The sequence below is a fragment of the Neovison vison genome, chromosome 2 (assembly GCF_020171115.1).
Source record: "Neovison vison isolate M4711 chromosome 2, ASM_NN_V1, whole genome shotgun sequence".
Classification (NCBI taxonomy): Eukaryota; Metazoa; Chordata; class Mammalia; order Carnivora; family Mustelidae; genus Neogale; species Neogale vison.
The window spans coordinates 88,008,949-88,027,855 of NC_058092.1; positions in this window are offsets into that span (position 1 = coordinate 88,008,949).

Here is an 18,907-nt window from a genome sequence, read left to right on the forward strand (position 1 = left end):
CAAGCACTGGCTCCACAGCTAACTGGCTATGTAATTTGGAGTATGTATTTCATGGTTCCAGAACTCCCTTTCCTAATACCTTCTATGTAAAATGAAGGAGTGGTACTCAACTTACATCTCTAAATCCCTTTCTAACATTAATATTGTCAGATCTGTAAGACAAATATCAGTTCTTACTATATAATCTCTGAAATTTTCTACATTTTTATTTGAGATTTATTGACTATCCTTTTTGTTAACTTATCTGAACAGATTCATAATAACAGTGATTGAGTGTTAAATACATATTTCAACTAAACACCAAGAGAACATTTTAAATCCCCCTTCCTAGTTCTGTCAAAAAGAAAGATACCATCAAATCTTCATGTCATGAGTCTTTTGTTAAATAAAAAGTTTGTGATATCTCTTTAAAAAGCCTTCTTATGTTGCATGTTCTCCAGTATACTTCTCTCTCTTTAGATTCCAGACCCAAGTTATCTGGTCTCAGGAGGATGGAAAAGGAGCCTAGTGGGAGAACCATATTATCGTTTATCTGAACTCATCATCTCCCTTCTACGCTCCACTCACACTTCTCCCCTCCACTCACACTTCTCCCCCATCTTCTCTCCCTCTCCCCCCATCCCTTCTAGTGTCTCTGCTATTTCTATTCCTTGACTGGATTTAGAGGGAAACAAATCAGAGACAATATAGCTTGAATACCCAAACTAATGAGATGAAAATAAAATGCTAATTGTTGAATTCAATGAGCTGGGATTTTTTTATATGAAATAAAAATTTAATTTCCTAAGATTTCCATTCTCAGTGAGGATAGGTTTCAAACTAGCCGATATCAGGCCTATCCTTTTTTCCAAAACATATTTGGAAATAGATGGATAATGATTATTCATTTTTTATTATACTGTGATTCTATTTCCACTGTAAGAATTCAATGTCTGTTGAGGCTGGATTTTATTTTAATTGATTATTTAGTTAGTGAATTGTTTATTAATGATAACACAGCTTCCAACAAAGTCCACTGCTCTTATATTCCTTCTGGGATCCCAATATTTTATTTTTTAATCAATGGATTCTGGGCTAAGGAATGCAAGGCCTTGAAAAACTTCATACAGAGAATAAATGCGATGATGGTGACTTGGCATATCTAAACTTCTTTGTGGGGAAGACATGCACAGAAACAAATACTTGTAGTACAAAGTTCTAAATGCTCTAAGGGATGTGGGTCAGAAAAAGAGTGTTGGAAGGGAGAGGGCTTCGCCACAGCATTGATATTTGGCTGAGTCTCAAAGCATGATATTATCAAGTATTTCTTAGGATGATATGTAGAGAAGGATATTCCAAGAAAAAAAAAAAGGAAATAGAAATAACTAAAGGCACAATGATATCAAGAACATGATACATTAAGACACTGTTATTTTGGCTATGTTGAAAATAATGGATCTAAACAGCCAGAGGTAAATGTAGCTGGGATGGGAATATGAAGGGCCTAAGCTATCACACTGAGAAAGTTGGACTTGATCCAGACATCTGAAAGCCTTTGGATGTTTTTAAGCTGAGTTGCTATGTAATTTAATCTTTACTTTTAGAAACAAAACTCTGTCCGTGTGGGAAATGGACGGATAGGAGAAGGGAATAGAGAGGAGTGTAGTCGACTATAAAGTGGTGACAGAAATACCAGGGGAGAGATGATGAGAGTCTTAGGTGCTGGTGAGAAGAGGAATGATTCGGGAGGCATTTTACAAACTGGGATTTAGAAACTAGCTCACTTCCGTGCTGAGAAGTTGTGGATTTTGTAATTTAATATTATCTAGAATTTTGAGTTTTGCTGATACCGGGATGCCATTGCCTGGTGTCAGTAAAAAGGAAGGAAGGGAAGGTCAGCACTCTAACCAAGGTTTTCATATACTCATCTCCACAATGAAGATTAATATGTGCTCTTTAGGTCAGCACGTAGCTCTGTTTTTATAAGTGAACTATAGCTATAGCTTTAATTCATTAATATATGATGATTTCTCTCTATCTTCCCATATAACTTGTCATGACAGGCATGTGTATGCTGAATAAGGTTAGCATGTGGAGGGAGGAAGGAACTAGGTTTCTGTGTCTTAGTATGGTGGGTTTAGAATAGAGACTTGTATTCTTTATATTTTTTTTAGTATTTTATTTATTTATTTGTCAGAGAAAGAGGGAGAGAGAGAGTATGAGCAGGGGAGGGACAGAAGGAGAAGCAGTCTTCTCACTGAGCAGGCAGTCCGATATGGGGCTCGATCCCGGGACTCTGGAATCATGATCTGTGCTGAAGGCAGATATTAACTGACTGAGCCACCCAGGCGTCCCTGAACTCTATTCTTAAGGACTGAATACGGGAGCATTTTCAAGTCCTGTTAGGCATTATTGGAGAGTAAAGAATAGCATTTTGGTTTCTTAAAAAGAGTGTTTTCTTTGATTTCTAAGGACAGCCATATGTGCTTCAAGTGTCACAGTTCATTAACAGAAACTCAATCCCTGGGATAGGACAAACATGGTTTATGTTTGAAAAGATTCTTTTCATTAATATTTCCAAAAGAAAAGGAAAAGGAAAGGGAGGTGGAGAGGAAGAAAATTGAAAAGGAAAAAGTGAGGCAGGGCAAGAGAAAGAAGTACTGATTGGGGACGAGGAGCTAAATAGAAGCTGTCATTTGGACGTGTTAACCATGTGGAATGAAGAATAATTATTCTTCAGTAATTTTTACAAGCAAGGTGCCTAGGTGGTTCAGTCAGTTAGGCATCCACCTTTGGCTCAGGTCATGATTTCAGGGTCTTAGGACCGAGCCCTACATCAGGCTCCCTGCTCCGCGGGAAGCCTGTTTCTCCATCTCCCTTCTGCTTGTGTTCTCTCTCTCTCACTATCTCTCTCTCTCTCAAATAAATAAAATATTCAAAAATAATAATAATAATTTTTATAAGCAATAGTTGCCATGTTAGAATTAGAAGAAGAAATTTAAGGAGTGCCTGAATGGTTCAGTTGGTTAAGGGGCCTACTCTTGATTTCGGTTGAGGTCATGATCTTGAAATTGTGAGATCCAGCCTCCCCTCTGAAGCTTCATATTGGGCTTCACATAGAGTACACTGCAGATTTTCTCTCCCTCCACCTTCCCCCGCCAGCCTCCCATTCCTTTCCCCACTCATGTGTTCTTTCTTTGTCTCTAAAATAAGTAAATAAAATCTTAAAAAAAAATGAAAGGGAGAAATTCCAAATTCTAATTACTAACTTAAAATGAATAAATTCAAACACATTTTAACCTACATCACAAATTTTTATTAAGAAAACCTATTTTTCAAAATAAAAAAATAGTGGAATAAAAGTGTAATTGTTAAACAGGGTTCTTTCTAAGCTGTACTTTTGTATCTGGCTCCATCTGAGCATCTACTTTAGCTCAGTAATTTTTGAAGAGTAAGCTTAATTCAATAGAGTTTGAAAGCATTCACTTACTAATGTCTGCAAATCTTATTAGAATTTTACTATATTGCAGCATTTTCATTTTAAATCCTTTTATAGAAATAAATACAAAAAGCAATAATCTATTTTAATTATTTCTGTAGGATATATTCGTTACATTGTAAAATATGCCAAATTTTCTTAACGGAGTTGGTTAAGTGGAATTGAAACAAAGCTAAATAGTTTCATTATGGTCTTTCCATTCCGGCTAATACTCTGCTAAGAAAATGCATAGCCTTCATTGACTTCAGGCTGGGAATTTCTCTTAAATTTTGTCTCTACTTAACGGAGAGCCCCTGAAAGGCAAAGTGGAAGGATGAGTTGGGATATCTACTTTCACCATTGAATGACCTTCAGAATACCCTGAATGAGCTTATCCTAGTCATCCATATCCACCTCACATCACACGGACAAGATTCACTTAGATCTGTCTTAAGAAAGGTGTTCAAATAGAATAGCAGTTTATGATCGGAGAGGATTAGAGGGAAAATGTGTGATCATGATGTGAGGTTTGCTCTGCTTCACCTGAGAAGTCCAAAAAGGTATTTATCTAGGTGGTTTGAGAAAAAAGAAGGCAGCTTTAATTTACCAGAAGAAACCAACACAATTTTTAGTAAATATCAGACCCTGGAAAAGTGAAGTTCTTGTTTCAGCTCTTCTAATGGACTGTAGCTCACAAAGCTCTGCATTATTTATTTATTTATTTATTTATTTATTTATTGTTTTGCCACTGCTTTTAAAGTTTTCTAAGATGATAGCTTTAACAAAAGGTATCTATTAAGGGTGTGACGTAGGTGCTTTGCCTCACACGGAGTCTTGTTTGGAATCAATCTCCTTTGAAGTAATTCCAAAGGAAGACGTATCTTTAATGGGAATGCTAGATCTGTTTTTTTTGATCCAGGAGCTTTTTTTCCTCTAATAAGGAGAACAACAATCTGCAGTGTAAAGAGTTGAAATTTGAAACTTACCACTTTATTGAAAGGAGACTATAGATAAAAATTTTAGAGAAGTTTTAAAAGGAATTTCATGAATTATTTTACACAATATAGTGGATGTTCATGTAGTGGGACAGTTTATATGTGCCTTGCCTATCCTCACATAAATATTAGAAGTATTTCAATATAGAAATTATTTTACATTTGAATATTTATACATAGATATAGAATTATGTATAGTACATTAGTGCATAGATATATTACATTGCCATATATATGCATGTATGTGTGTATAGTACAGTATACTGTACTATATGTAGCCATATTTCTCTAATGCATCCCTAATATTCTTTCTCTAAGCTAGAGATATCTTCTATATACTCTCGTTGTATTTTTTAATAATAGATTCTATGACTTTTAAGATATTCACTTATTTTTATGTAGAGTGACTTTAAGAGACAATGTCTGGTTTCCTTTACTTTTGTGGACCCAAAACCCCTCACAATGCTTTGTCATTTACCAGGTCCTCAATAATAGCTACTTGAATATATGAATACATAATGAATGAATGTACAAACTTAGAGTTATAAAATCAGTAAGACATGGGGAGGCAATATATAACATAGGGAACGTAGTCAATAATATCATAATAATGTATTATAGTGACAGATTGTAGTGGAGATTTTTCCATAATGTATAAATATATTGAATCACTATGATGTACATTTGATATCGTATGTCAATTATACTTCAACTTAAAAAATGAATGAATAGACAAATACAGATGTTTGAATAGTCATATCTTTGAATATGTGTGTGTCTAATGAAATCAATTCTAGCACCTCTTATGCTCAAATATATAGAAATATGTGAAAATGAAGAGAAATGAACTTAAAATGTATAAAAATAGTTTACATTGGTTTATAAAATGGCTATAATCAGAGATTAAACCATATTATTTAATTGTATTTTTAGTCATTGATGCATCTGCATCTAATATACTCTCATTATAGTGTCCTGCCAAAGTTTTAAAAATACATTAAGGATTATCAAGAAAGAAAATCTCTCTATATTAAAGCTGACCCTCTATAGATCATCTTATTCTACAGTGAAGTTTAAGCCTTATAAAGAGACTATCGCATGGCCAAATGATTTTCAACAAGTGTGCCAAGACCATTCAATAGGTAAAGAACAGTCTTTCCAACAAATTACATTGGGAAAAAAATGGATATCCATATAAAAAATGAATTTGGGAATTTGACCCCTTACTTAACACCTTATACAAAAGGTAGCTAAAAATGGATCAAAGATGTAAACATAAGAGCTAAAATTTATAAAATCCTTGGAAGACAACATAGGGCAACAGTTTCACAACATTGGAATGGGCAATTATTTCTAGGATATGATACCAAAAACACAAACAACAAAAGAAAAAAAAATGGTCTCCATGAAATTTAAAAACTTTTGTGCATCAAAATACTATCAGCATAATAAATTGGGGTGTCTGGGTGGCTCAGTTGGTTAAGCGACTGCCTTAGGCTTGGGTATGATCCTGGAGTCCCAGGATTAAGTCCCACATCGAGCTCCCAGCTCAGCGGGCTGTCTGCTTCTCCCTCTGTTTCTGACTCTGACTCTCCCCACTCTTGTGCACTCTCTCTCTCAAATAAATAAATAAAATCTTTAGAAGAAAGCAAATAATAACCCACAGAATGGGAGAGAATACTTGCAGATTATATATCTGATAAGTGATTAATATCCAGAATATATATAGAACTCCTAAAATCCAACAACAACAAAAATTCCTAATTCAAAAATAGGGAATGGACTTAAATAGACATTTCTCCAAAGAAGATATACAAATGGCCAAAACACATGAAAACATGTTCAATATGGGGTGCCTGGGTGGCTCAGAGGGTTAAGCCTCTGCCTTCTGCTCAGGTCATGATTGTGAGGTCCTGGGATCAAGCCCCACATCAGGCTCTCTACTTGGCAGGGAGCCTGCTTCTCCCTCTGTCTGCCTGCCTCTCTGCCTGCTTGTGATCTCTGTCAAATAAATAAATAAATTCTTAAAAAAAAAAAACATGTTTGATATGACTAATTCTTAAGGAAATGCAAGTCAAAATCATAATGAGATATCACCTAAATGCAAATCCACATTAAGATGATATATCACCTAACACCCATTGTGATGGCCACTATTAAAAATAAAATAAAACTAGGTAACAAATATTAAAAGGATGTGGAGAAATTGGAACACTTAGCACTGTTGGTAGAAATGTAAAATGATGCAGCCACCGTTGAAAGTAGTATGACACTTACTCAAAAAATTAAAAGTGTAATTACCACATGATCCAGCAATTCCACATCTGGATACATACACAAGAGTAGTCTCCAAGAGATATTTGTACACACATGTTTATAGAAACATTATTCATAATAGGTAAAAGGCAGAAGCAACATGAATGTCCATTGACAACTGAATAGATAATCAAAATACAGTATGTACATACAATAAACGATTTATTACTCAACTTTAAGAAGGAAGAAAATTTGAATGGATGCTACAACATGGATGAACCTGAGTACATTATACTAACTAAAATAAGGCAAAAATAAAAAGACAAATACTCTATGATTCCATTTGTATGAGGAAACTAGAATAGTCAATTTCATAAAGGCAGAAAATAAAATAGTTTTTGCTAGGAGCTTGGGAAGAATGGGATGAGGAGTTATTTTTTTTATGGGTATAGAGTTTCTGTTCTGTAAGATGAGACTATTTCTAGAGATGAAAGATGGTGAAGGTTGCACAGCACCATGGATGGCACTTAATATCATTGAACTCTATACTTAAAAATGGTTTAGATAGTGAATTTTATGTTATATACATTTTACCATAATTTTTAAAAAATGGATGAGGAACTATTCTGTATTATAATAAAATATTGCTTTGAGTTTGAAACTGGTTTTCTTTTTTGAAATAAATTTATTAGTCTTTTTTAAGATTTATTTATTTATTTTAGAGAGAGAGAGAAAGAGAGAGAGCATGAGAGGGAAGGTCAGATGGAGAGGGAGAGAGAATCTGAAGCAGACTCCTCTCTGTGCACAGAGTCCATTGTGGGGCTCTATCCCTTGACCCTGAGCTCATGACATGAGCCAAAATCAAGAGTCAGACCCTCAACTGACTACAGTGCCCACATGGCCCTATCTAATAGTCTTATTTAAGCATGATTATGTCCAATAATTTCTTCTGTGATATAACAAAGAATATAGGGTCTTAGAAAAAATAGAATATCATGGTAGAATTAGAAGTCAGAAATGTGTCCTTTCTGAATGATTCTACCTGGTTGTTTAGTACCTCTATCTCCACTGAGGGAATAATGATAAGTTTAGACATGAATGAACTTTACTACCCTCTTTCAGAGCTATATTACTAAGTCAAATATAATTATTTTGGCTAGACTGGGTTGAATCTGAGATAATGAAAGATTTGTTCAGAAGGAACTAAATCACAGCAATACAAACAGGAAGCAATGAGCAGAATGGTCCCTTTATGCTCATTTCCCATTCAATCCACTTGCAACTTACATGGAAACTAATATACAAGAGGTGTTCTCACATGTGAAAGTCCAGAAGCAACAAAAGGAAAAGGGGAGACCTGAATTCCTTCTGTACTTTTTAGCACAGTCGTTCCCACCCTTAACTAGAATGTATGCCTGTCATAAATATTTTTCTGCTCCAGGATTTATACCAGTGAGTTGAAATCAACTAGATAGAGAAAGACAGAATTTTATCTTCATATCTAATTAGAATAGACTTTATTTGGCAGATCTTACCACCTTCTGCTTGATTTAAAATTTAAAAACAAAAAGGCTCCTTAGGTTAACAGTATTAATATGTTCATCTGTGATTCACTGTGCACCCAATCATTGTGCAATTTCTTTCATTTGTTTAACCATTACATTATCTTTTCAGTAAATTAGCCTTTACATTCTCAAATTCACACATGAATAGTCCTTAAAGGTTTATTAAGTTGACTCATTGTCTCTGTGATCTTGATAATCACTGCAAATTAAGGCTTTGCAAACTCTCTCTCTGACATTACCTTTCTCTCTGAAGCTAAAGAGAGAACAGCCATAATAGGATCTACATGCAACTTTGGGGCCTTGACAACAATTTTTTTTCCTTGTTTTTGCAGCACTACCCATTTCCCAACTCTTCTCTAGGTAAACTTTTATTTGAAACCTAGGCATTTATCTAGAAATTTCATAGATGTAATTTGTATATACACATATCTGTATGTATGCCTAAATATGTTTATACACACATATACGTATATTTTACACACATACGTATGATGAATGATGTTGGCTTGTGATTAGGTGGTGAAGATAACTCATTTTTATAATATTTCTTTTGGTCTATTTTCTGATCACACAAAACAGCATTCAGAGGTCTTTTCCCAATCCCTTCTGCCCTATTTTAGTTTGCCTCCTCTCTATGTATTTTTACATGATTATATCTGGAACCTGTGTTTTTCTCTCTGTGTTTTATCAATATTTAGTATAAGTTAGTAAAAACATGGCACAGTACCAAAAGCATTTGTTTTTGTTTTATTTTGTTTAAGATTTATTTATTTGAGAGAGAGAAAGAAAGAAACAGACTCTCCACTGAGTGGGGAACCTCAGCCTGACTGAGCCACCGAGCTTCCCCCAAAACTTTTATATTGATCTTATTAAAATTCACACTTTCTGTTCTCTTCGAATGTCTTTAATTCAGAACAGTCTTACTATAGCGACCATGTGCAGAGCTAAGAACTGAGACAATTATATTGAAAAGGAAACCCAACAATGTAAAGACCTATTTTCAGAATGTGATAAATGCTATAACACTTATGATAGAAGGTATTTACAGAAAAGAAAAAATAACAAGTTTTGGGCAAATATAAAAACCTCAAAGGAAATTATATGAAAAAAATTGTTTTACTTTGAAAATTTGTTTAAAAATGTAACACAGTAAGGGTACCTGGGTGGTGCAGTCAGTTAAGCATCCCACTCTTGGTTTTGGCTCAGGCCATGATCTTAGGGTTGTGAGATCAAGCCTGCCTCCAGCTCCATGGTCAGCATGGAGTCTGCTTGAGATGCTCTCTTCCTTTCTCTCTGCCCCTCCCACTCAGGGTCACTCTCTCCCTAAAATCAAATAAAGAAATCTTAAAAATAAAAAAGATAAGACATTAAATTGACTTTTAAAACCATACAAGGAGGGGCACCTGGGTGGCTCAGTGGGTTAAGCCACTGCCTTCAGCTCAGGTCATGATCTCAGGGTCCTGGGATCGAGTCCCGCATCGGGCTCTCTGCTCAGCAGGGAGCCTGCTTCCCTCTCTCTCTGCCTGCCTCTCCATCTACTTGTGATTTCTCTCTGTCAAATAAATAAATAAAATCTTAAAAAAAAAAAAAACATACAAGGAATTCCTTGAGGTACTTCTCAAGGAAATACTTTAAAAGAGAGAGAGAGAGAAAGGGGACAAGGTATAATAGTTTATAATATACCAGTGATTGTACACAATGTTTTATATGAAGTTAATAAGAATATAAAATTAATAATTGTATTTACATAGTCTCTACTATTATCCACAGATAAAACTGAAGAAAATAAAAATTATATATGAAGCCTACTATGATGTTATCAAATGTAAATTTATCTCTAAGATAATTTCATAAGGAGAAAAAATATTTCAATTCATATATTTTATTAAATTTCTCAATAGTTTATACTACATTTTTCTTACTTAATAGTAAATAAAATTTATCATTAAAATTTAATGCTAAACTGTTCACGTAAAAGTGATCATTTTAATTGCTGTTTTTCAGATTCAATATTTAAGAATAAAGTGTGTAATCTAAAATCTGTTGTATATCAGATTCTGTCAGAGGGGAATGATTTGGAGAACATTTTTTTACTTCTGAAATACAGTAATAATTTCTCCTAATAATAATTTCAGATTTTATAATGTCTAAAATTTTTCTCTAAACTATCACAAATTGAATTATATTTGCTATTGTTTTAGCATTAAGCACATTTTTTAAAAGATTTTATTTATTTGACAGAGAGAGATCACAAGTAGGCAGAGAGGCAGGAAGAGAGAGAGGGGAAAGCAGGCTCCCCACCAAAGAGAAAGCCCGATGCGGGGCTCGATCCCAGGATCCTGAGATCATGACCTGAGCTGAAGGCAGAGGCTCAACCCACTGAGCCACCCAGGCGCCCCAGCATTAAGCGCATTTTATCACTTTGTAATTCCAGAAAACTTATGATCACATATATGGAAAATCTTTACAAGTGTATTAGTTTTCTGGAGCTTCCATAACAAAATACCACAGACCGGGTAGCTTCAACAGCAGAAATCTGTTTTGGACAGTCTAAGATTTCATTCTAAGAACCCTCTCCTTGCTTTGTGGATGGCTGCCTTCCCTCTGTGCCCTTACATGTATGTTTATTCTGTGTATGCAGCTCCCAAGTCTTTTCATGTGTACTAATCTCCTCTCCTTATAAGAATACCAGTCAGACTGGATTGAGACCCATGCTCAAGGCCTCATTTTAAGTTAATTACTTCTTAAAAGACCTTATCTTCAAATTCAGTCACATGCTGAGGTCCTGGGGGTTAGGATTTCAACACATAAATTTGTGGGTAACAGAATTCAGCTCGTAACAATTAGGCAGAGTATTTTAGTTACAGATCATTTTATTCTATTGCTAAGATAGATAAAACTATTTTTCTTATTGCATTATAGCCATAATTTGAGGCACTTAGGAATCTATCATTAGAGTCTAAGCCTATAGTTTTTTTTTTATTGTTTGAATAATAGAACTATTTGTTTTCTAGTATGCATAATTAACCCTTAATTTTGTGTCTGCAAATTATATGGACCCAACATAAAATATAAACAAAAAAAGCTGGTTATATCATTCTATTGTTTTTCCTACCATCAATTTCTAATGTATCATTTCAGAAGCTTAAGTTGTGGTAGTATTTTCAAGCAACATAAAAGAAAATCTTATTGACAGCATTGGACTATTGCTCTATTACTATACATGGGCTCCATTCAGTGTTTAGGATAAACATGTCCTCAGGTCTTGCTGATAGCTTCCAATCATGTAGTACCTTGAATGAGTTCCAAATGAGATGTTTGATGCTGGAATGAGCTAAGGCATATGGAAGTGTTGAGGTAGAGTGAATGTATGTTTTACATATTACAAATGTGACTTATTGGAGGTTAGAGAGCAGACTGTTGTGAGTTGAATATTGTATTCTTAACATTCATGACCTCCTGGAGCTATTGGAATGTAACTATTACAGATTGCATGGCAACTCCTCCCCCTCCAAAAATATATATGTTAAATATCCCTGGTACCTCTTAATGTGAATTTATTGGGAGATTGGATCTTTGCGGATAAAAATAGTTAAGAAAAGGTCATACTGGGTTATGGTGGGCTCTGATCCATGACTAGTATATCCTTATAAGAAAATAAAACAGAGATGTAGTGAAATACACAGAGACAGGACAGCCATGTGAAAGTAGAGACAGAAATTGGGAATATTGCTGGCATAAAGCAAGAAATGCCACAGATTGCTATTAAAAGACAGAAGATGTAAGAGGCAAGGAAAGCTGCAGGGGAAGATTGGAGAGAGTGTGGCCCTGATAATACCTTGATTTCACATTTCCTGAACTATGCGACAATAACTTTTTGTAGTTTTAAGCCACCAAGTCTGTGGTAGTTTCGACAGCAGCTCTGGGAAACCTGAGACCCCTTAGTTCTGTCTCTCTTGTGTACTAGCCTCTACATCATTCACTTTGTCACAACAACCACCTAAATACAAACTCCATCTCTCAGATCCTCATCTCCCTTCTAACCCTTTCTAAACATTTATAGCTATCTCACATACGTTTCATCTATTTATCCTGTAACTTGTCAGTTACAGGTTAAAGTGTAATTGTTTAGAAGACAAGGGAATTCTTGCTTCTTAGTGTTGTTCAAATGTTTGCTGAATGATAGTTTCTCAATAGATATTTATCTAATAAATTAAGTATTCTGCAAAACTGTATCAGCCACTTAAAATAAATCTTGTAGATATGAAGGCATTCATGTTGAAGATATGTGTGAAAAGTATTAATTTTACGTTGGGTTACTGAATAGTTTAAATAACAGAGTATATGTCAAGTCAGTAACAATCACTCAAAATAGGGTAGCTATTTTCACTAAAATGTACATTTGAATATAGTAGTGGTTTTTTGTTTGTTTGTTTGTTTTGCTTTTTTATGTTTGGTTCACTCAGCAATGCTTAGAACTTGACCTGCTTCATAGAAGATTCTCCAAAAACATTTGTTGAATCAATATTGGCTCTGAAGTAAATGATGTCATAGTAACATTTTGGCATGTCATAGTAACATTTTAAAAAAGTATTTCAAATTCATTTAAAAGTTTTAAGCTTAAGGAAAGTGATATAATACACTTTAAGTTTTAGAAACAGTTTTTTTATGGCTACTATGTAGCTATGGACTGCAGGAGGTCATGAATGAAACAGGAAAATAAATTAGGAAATCGTTAGAATGACCCAAGTGGGAATTATGGGTTTCAGTTGAGGAAATATATATGGAGAGAAGTAGAAAAAAATTAATTTTTTGGAGGCATAATAAAAATTATTGTATCTGGAGTAAAGAACACAATTTTTTTTTTTAGAAAGTATCCCATTTTTCTGGCATGAGAAACTGGTTTGATGATGGTGTGATTCATTGAGGTGGAAACTGGAAACTAGGATATGTATACATGTGATATAGAAAATTGATTTTAATTTTGGACATCTTAATTTTCAGATGCCTGTGAGATATCTAAGTGAAGGTATAAGGTAAATAGCTGGGTAGTCAAGTCTAGAGGTCAGAAGTAAGTTTTTTATTGAAGATAAAAATTTGTGAGTCTTTGATATATAGGTAATTCCTACAGCCAAAACAATAAAGAGAGATGAGATGAAAGCTCAGGAATTCAATATGTCAGAAAAATATGGACTTGCTAGCAAAAGTAATGGAGAAGAAGCAGCTGCTAGAGATGGGAAAAAACCAGAAGATATACTGTTATGGAAGTCAGGAGTCTTAAAAGAATAGTATCAGGAGTCAACTAATTTTTCAACTCCTTTTCTATTCTGCAGCTCAGAAATGACATCACCATAGGGCCTTACTGAATTGCTTATGGCTTATTTATTTCCTATTTTGTCACTCTTTGTCTACAAATACTATGTTGATTTCCTTGGCCACCCTGCTCTAGTCTACATTCTCAGTCTATCCATAATGATAGTGTAAGGGCTCTATCTGATTTTACCAAAGCACCCATTTTTATTTAAACTTTTTTCTCCTACACCCACGAACTCCAACTTTTTAGTTGTTCACATCAAAGCTTCCTATTTATATTCTGATCATCCTATTATTTCTTTGTGTTGCATGCACTTAAATTTAAACAAAAAATAAGAGGCAGTGAGTACAAAGAAAACAAGAGGCAGAGATTCAAATTGCAAAATAAGGCAGTTTGATTTACCTTATTTTTTATTGTATTGTTGTTTATTATACATGACCACTCACATGCTAATAACACAGCCTAAACTAATGTATTAGACTTGTTATTTTATGACCTTTTATAGAAAATAGAGAATAGCATCTGATTGAAATGAAAAGTTAGCATATAAATGCCTTGCAATTTTTAATATGTAAACCACTGATTTTGTTCGAGGACTCCAAAAAATTTAAAACATATATTTTAGAGAATTTTCACAAAGCACAGTGCTTCTTATTCATGAGACTCAGACTGATTTAATTGATTGACTGATTAAAACTCTGAGGAATAACTGTCTGCCTTAGAGACTGCCCTAGAGATTCTTTGTAATGTGTTTCAGAGAAACATTGTATTCAAACCAGTTGCTGAATTCTGCTTTTCTCATGTAAACAATGAATGTTCTGAAAGGTGAATTTCCTCTGAGATTATTATTTGCAGTGAAAGATTTTGTGACTCTGGGAAGGCCCAATTCTAACAACCATTTTAGTTCCTCTAGCAGAGTTTCTCAAAACTCTCTCTTCAAGTGCCTGAGGGCAGAGAAATAAGAGTTCATGTGTCTGGAGATTCTTAGATCAAGGACAATCACAAACATCCTTTGAAGGTTTTGTATTTCTTTAGAAAACAAAAGTAAGTTTTTAATTTTATTATATATATTTATTTTATTTAAGTGGTGTTCTTCCTTTCCTACTCTACTGCACTAAAATCTATGCTCCTAGAAGATGTTTAGTGTTTATCACAGAGGGAGTTCAATATACTCCTCAAACATCCTCTTGTAGGCCCAGAAACATCAGTTTGTGAAAATTAGAGAAATAAGATAAAGGAGAACTGAAGAAAGTGGGGGGGGGGGAACAAAAACCAAAACAAAACACAAAATAGTAAGAAGGAAAAATATTCCAAAAGAGATTGTCGCAAAATTCAGACAAAGGTACTTGATTTAGGACCTCCTGCTCTTTTTCCATATATTCCCTGTGATTTTCTTTAAAGCTCTATTCCTCAGTTTTTCCACTTTAAATGTGTCTATGGGGGCAGGTGGGTGGCTCAGTGGGTTAAAGCCTCTGCCTTTGGCTCAGGTCATGATATCAGGGTCCTGGGATTGAGTCCCACATTGGGCTTTCTGCTCAGTGGGGAGCCTGCTTCCCCCTCTTTCTGTCTCTGCCTGCTTCTCTGCCTACTTGTGATCTCTGTCTGTTAAATAAATAAATAAAATCTTTAAAAAAAATGTGTCTATGATGTAAGATAAATAAATGTTATATCAATGATGTAAGCCCTTGTGTTTGACTTTTGCTGGCTTAAAATATATAACTATCTATTATAAAATTTAACCTTTATGAACATGTCTCTTGAAATCACATTAAAATTAAAAGAATTTTTAAAAATGGCAGAAAAACTCATGAGGCAAAGTACAACAAAAAGAAAGTGTATAACGGAAGCCACAGAAGGAGATATTGAAAAGAAAGGAAGCTGGGTTGTAGAATCCTGCCTAGCATTATAGGAGTTAATGAGGAACAAGAACCTGAAGTTCCATTCTTGAGAATGTAAAATTTCTCTTACTTTCCCCTCTCTTCAACAGACCTGATGTAAAAAACCTAAGTATGCTCTGGTTCCATTTTTCCACCTCCTAATATTGTGAGAAAGGAATAGTTAAGAGCATGCGTCAGAGAGAGATGGGAACCTGAGGGGGCTAATTGTTCTTTTAACAAACATTTAGCAAATTCTTCTGTTGGTTTTTCCCTGTCCCTCACTCTCTCTTTCCACCAGTGACTTGTCAGGATTTTTCAAGAATAAACCAAAAATTAGAAGGAAGTTTTACATTAGGAATTAAAGAAAGAGAAAACAAAGAAAAAAGACAAAAGAAATTATAAAACAATAATGATGATGATGATGATGATGATGATAATTAATAAAAATATAGAAAAACTCCATTTTGAAAGCATGAAACAGCCCAAATCAATAAAGTAAAATAAAACAAAAACAATAAAAACATCAAGGCATGCCATGGGAAAGTTTTTAAATATTAGAGGTAAAGAAAAGCTGTTAAAAACTTTCCAAAGATGTGGGAGGTTGGGGTACCAGGTGGTGGGTATTATACAGGGCACAGCTTGCATGGAGCACTGGGTGTGGTGAAAAAATAATGAATACTGTTTTTCTGAAAATAAATAAATTGGAAAAAAAAAGTTATCTAAATTAAAGATAAATAAAAAGAAAAAAATAAATAAATAAATAAATAAAAAATAAAAAAAAACAAAAAAAAAAAAAGATAAATAAAAAGTAAAAAAAAAAAAAAAAAAAGTAAAAAAAAAAAAAAAACTTTCCAAAGAGAAAAACAATAGATAGTATAATGGGATCAGAAACAGAAAAGGAACTAGACTTTGCAAAAACAATAATAGAAGCTGAAAAAAATTTAAATAATGTCATAATGTTTCCTGAGGAAAAAGTGATCTATAACAATTTGTTCTTTAATCGGCCAAATTTTCAAACAAGTATGAGGATAAAACAGTCATTTTCAGAGAAGCAATATCTCCAAATTTACCACTTAGGTATTCTTCTTCAGAAATAAATTGGAAAAGAAATCCTAGGAAAAAAGAATGGAGTAAGCCAACAAAGAGGAGGGCACAGAATTGAGAAAACAATAATATAATCCTACAGAGGACAGAAATCAAAAGGCATCCCAGGATAATACTGAAAAGAATTCCAGAATGAAAGACATGGCAGCCTAAAGCACAATATGTCCAGATCAGAGAAGAACAGAGACACTATGATGGAATTCTTCAAGGTGGTGGGGGTTGACAAATTCCTTGATATGTTTGTTCATGTGTGAAAACAAGCTCTATAAGAAAAGAGTTGTGTTAAGTCTTGCATTTCATTTATTTCATAACTATACACATGCATAATTTTGAGAAAAATGAATGTTACCATCAACATAATGTTACTTAAAAAAAAAAACAGAAATACAATGTAGAAAAACTATTATGTATGATACCATAATGGTGGCCATATGTCATCGTAAATTTGTTCAAACTCATAGAATGTACAACACCAGTGAACTCTAATGTAAACTCTAGACTTTGGATGATAATCATGTATCAATGTAGGTTCATCAAAAGCAACAAATATACCAGTCTGGTAAAGTTATAGGTAATAGGAGAGACTATGCATGGGTGGGGGAAGGGAATATATGGGAAATCTCTGGCAAACCCTGACTCTTAACTATGGAGAACAAAGGAAGTGTCATCAGAGGTGATGGGTTAAATGGGTGATGGGGGGTAAGGAGGGAACTTGTGATGAGCACTGGGTGTTGTATGTAAGTGATGAATCATTAAATCTTACATATGAAACTTTTATTACCCTCTATGTTAACTAACTGGAGTTTAAATAAAAACAACTAAAAAGAAAAAATATCTCACAAAAAATAAAATAAATAAAATGTGGAATATATAGGAAATCTCTGTACTTTCTGCTCAGTCTTACTGTGAACCTAAAACTGCCTTAAAAAGTAGAACTTTTCCAAAACTGATCTTAGAAAACCTCCAGAATTTATTTAAATTGAGAACTGAAAAGTCGGAAATAAAGTAAGGAAGCACACGCAATTCACATTTGTCTTTTTAGAATAAACATTTTAATTTTTTAAATATAATTTTGTTATTTAAAAGATTTTATTTATTTACTTGACACAGAGAGAGAGAGAGAAAGCTCACGGAGGGGGAGTGCCAGAGGGAGAGGGAAAAGCAGGCTGAGTAGGGAGCCAGATGTCAGGCTGGATCCCTTGAACCCTGGGATCATGACCTGAGCCAAAGGCAGACACTTAACTGATCCACCCAGATGCCCTCTAAAATAAACTTTAAAAGAAGTCAACAGTTTAGATTTATAGAAAAATTCAACTAATAATAGAGTTCTCACATACTCCATACCCGGATTCCCCAGTATCTTACAATAGTATGTCACATTTGTCACAATTAATGAACCAATATTGATACATTGTATTAATTAAAGTTCATACTTCATTTACATTTTCTTAATTTCTGCCTAATGTTTCTTTTCTGTTCTCAGATCTCATCCAGGACACCATGTTGCTTTGATTCAGGAAGTCTCCTTAGGCTCCTCTTAACTGTGAATTCCTTTGCATTTGATGACCTTGACAGTTTTGAGGAGTATTTTGTAGACTGTCCCTTAATTTTTATTTATTTCATGTTCTTCTCATGAGTACACGGGAATCATGGGGAAGAAGACTGCAGAGGTGAAGTGCCATTATCACCACATCACATCAAGGCTACATACTACTAGTATTACTTTACTATTGATGTTGACCTTGACCACCCAGGTTGAGGTAGTGTTTTCTAGGTTTCTTTAATGTAAAATGAGTCCCCCACCCCGGTCTTCACACCTTACTCATTGGAAGGAGGTCATTATGCACACTCTATCCTTAAGGTAGAAAGTTATGCTCTATTTCTTGCTTCATTTCAGTGGAACACTTTTGCTAGTTGTTCTTTATGGCCTTGCCTTTAAGGTCTCCTGTATAGGCATGTCTTTATATCATTACATTATTTCTTCCAATATTTCTTTCTCCATGACTTTCCAGAAATATTATGAAGTAGCTCACATTAGCAACAGAACCTGCCTGGAAATTTATTTTTGCTGCTGAAATTGTCTACCATAGAAGGTCTCAGGAGGTTATTTCTCCTTTTTTCTTTTCTTTTCTTTTTCCTTTCCGTTTCCTTCTTTCTTTCTTTCTTTCTTTCTTTCTTTCTTTCTTCCTTTCTTTCAAGATTTACTTATTTACTTTTTTGAAAGAGAGAGAGAGTGCATGAGCAGTGGGGCAGTGCAGAGAGGAAGAGAGAGGGACAAGCAGACTCCCATGAAGGGCTGTATCCCAGGACCCTGATCACAGGCCTGAGCTGAGATCACA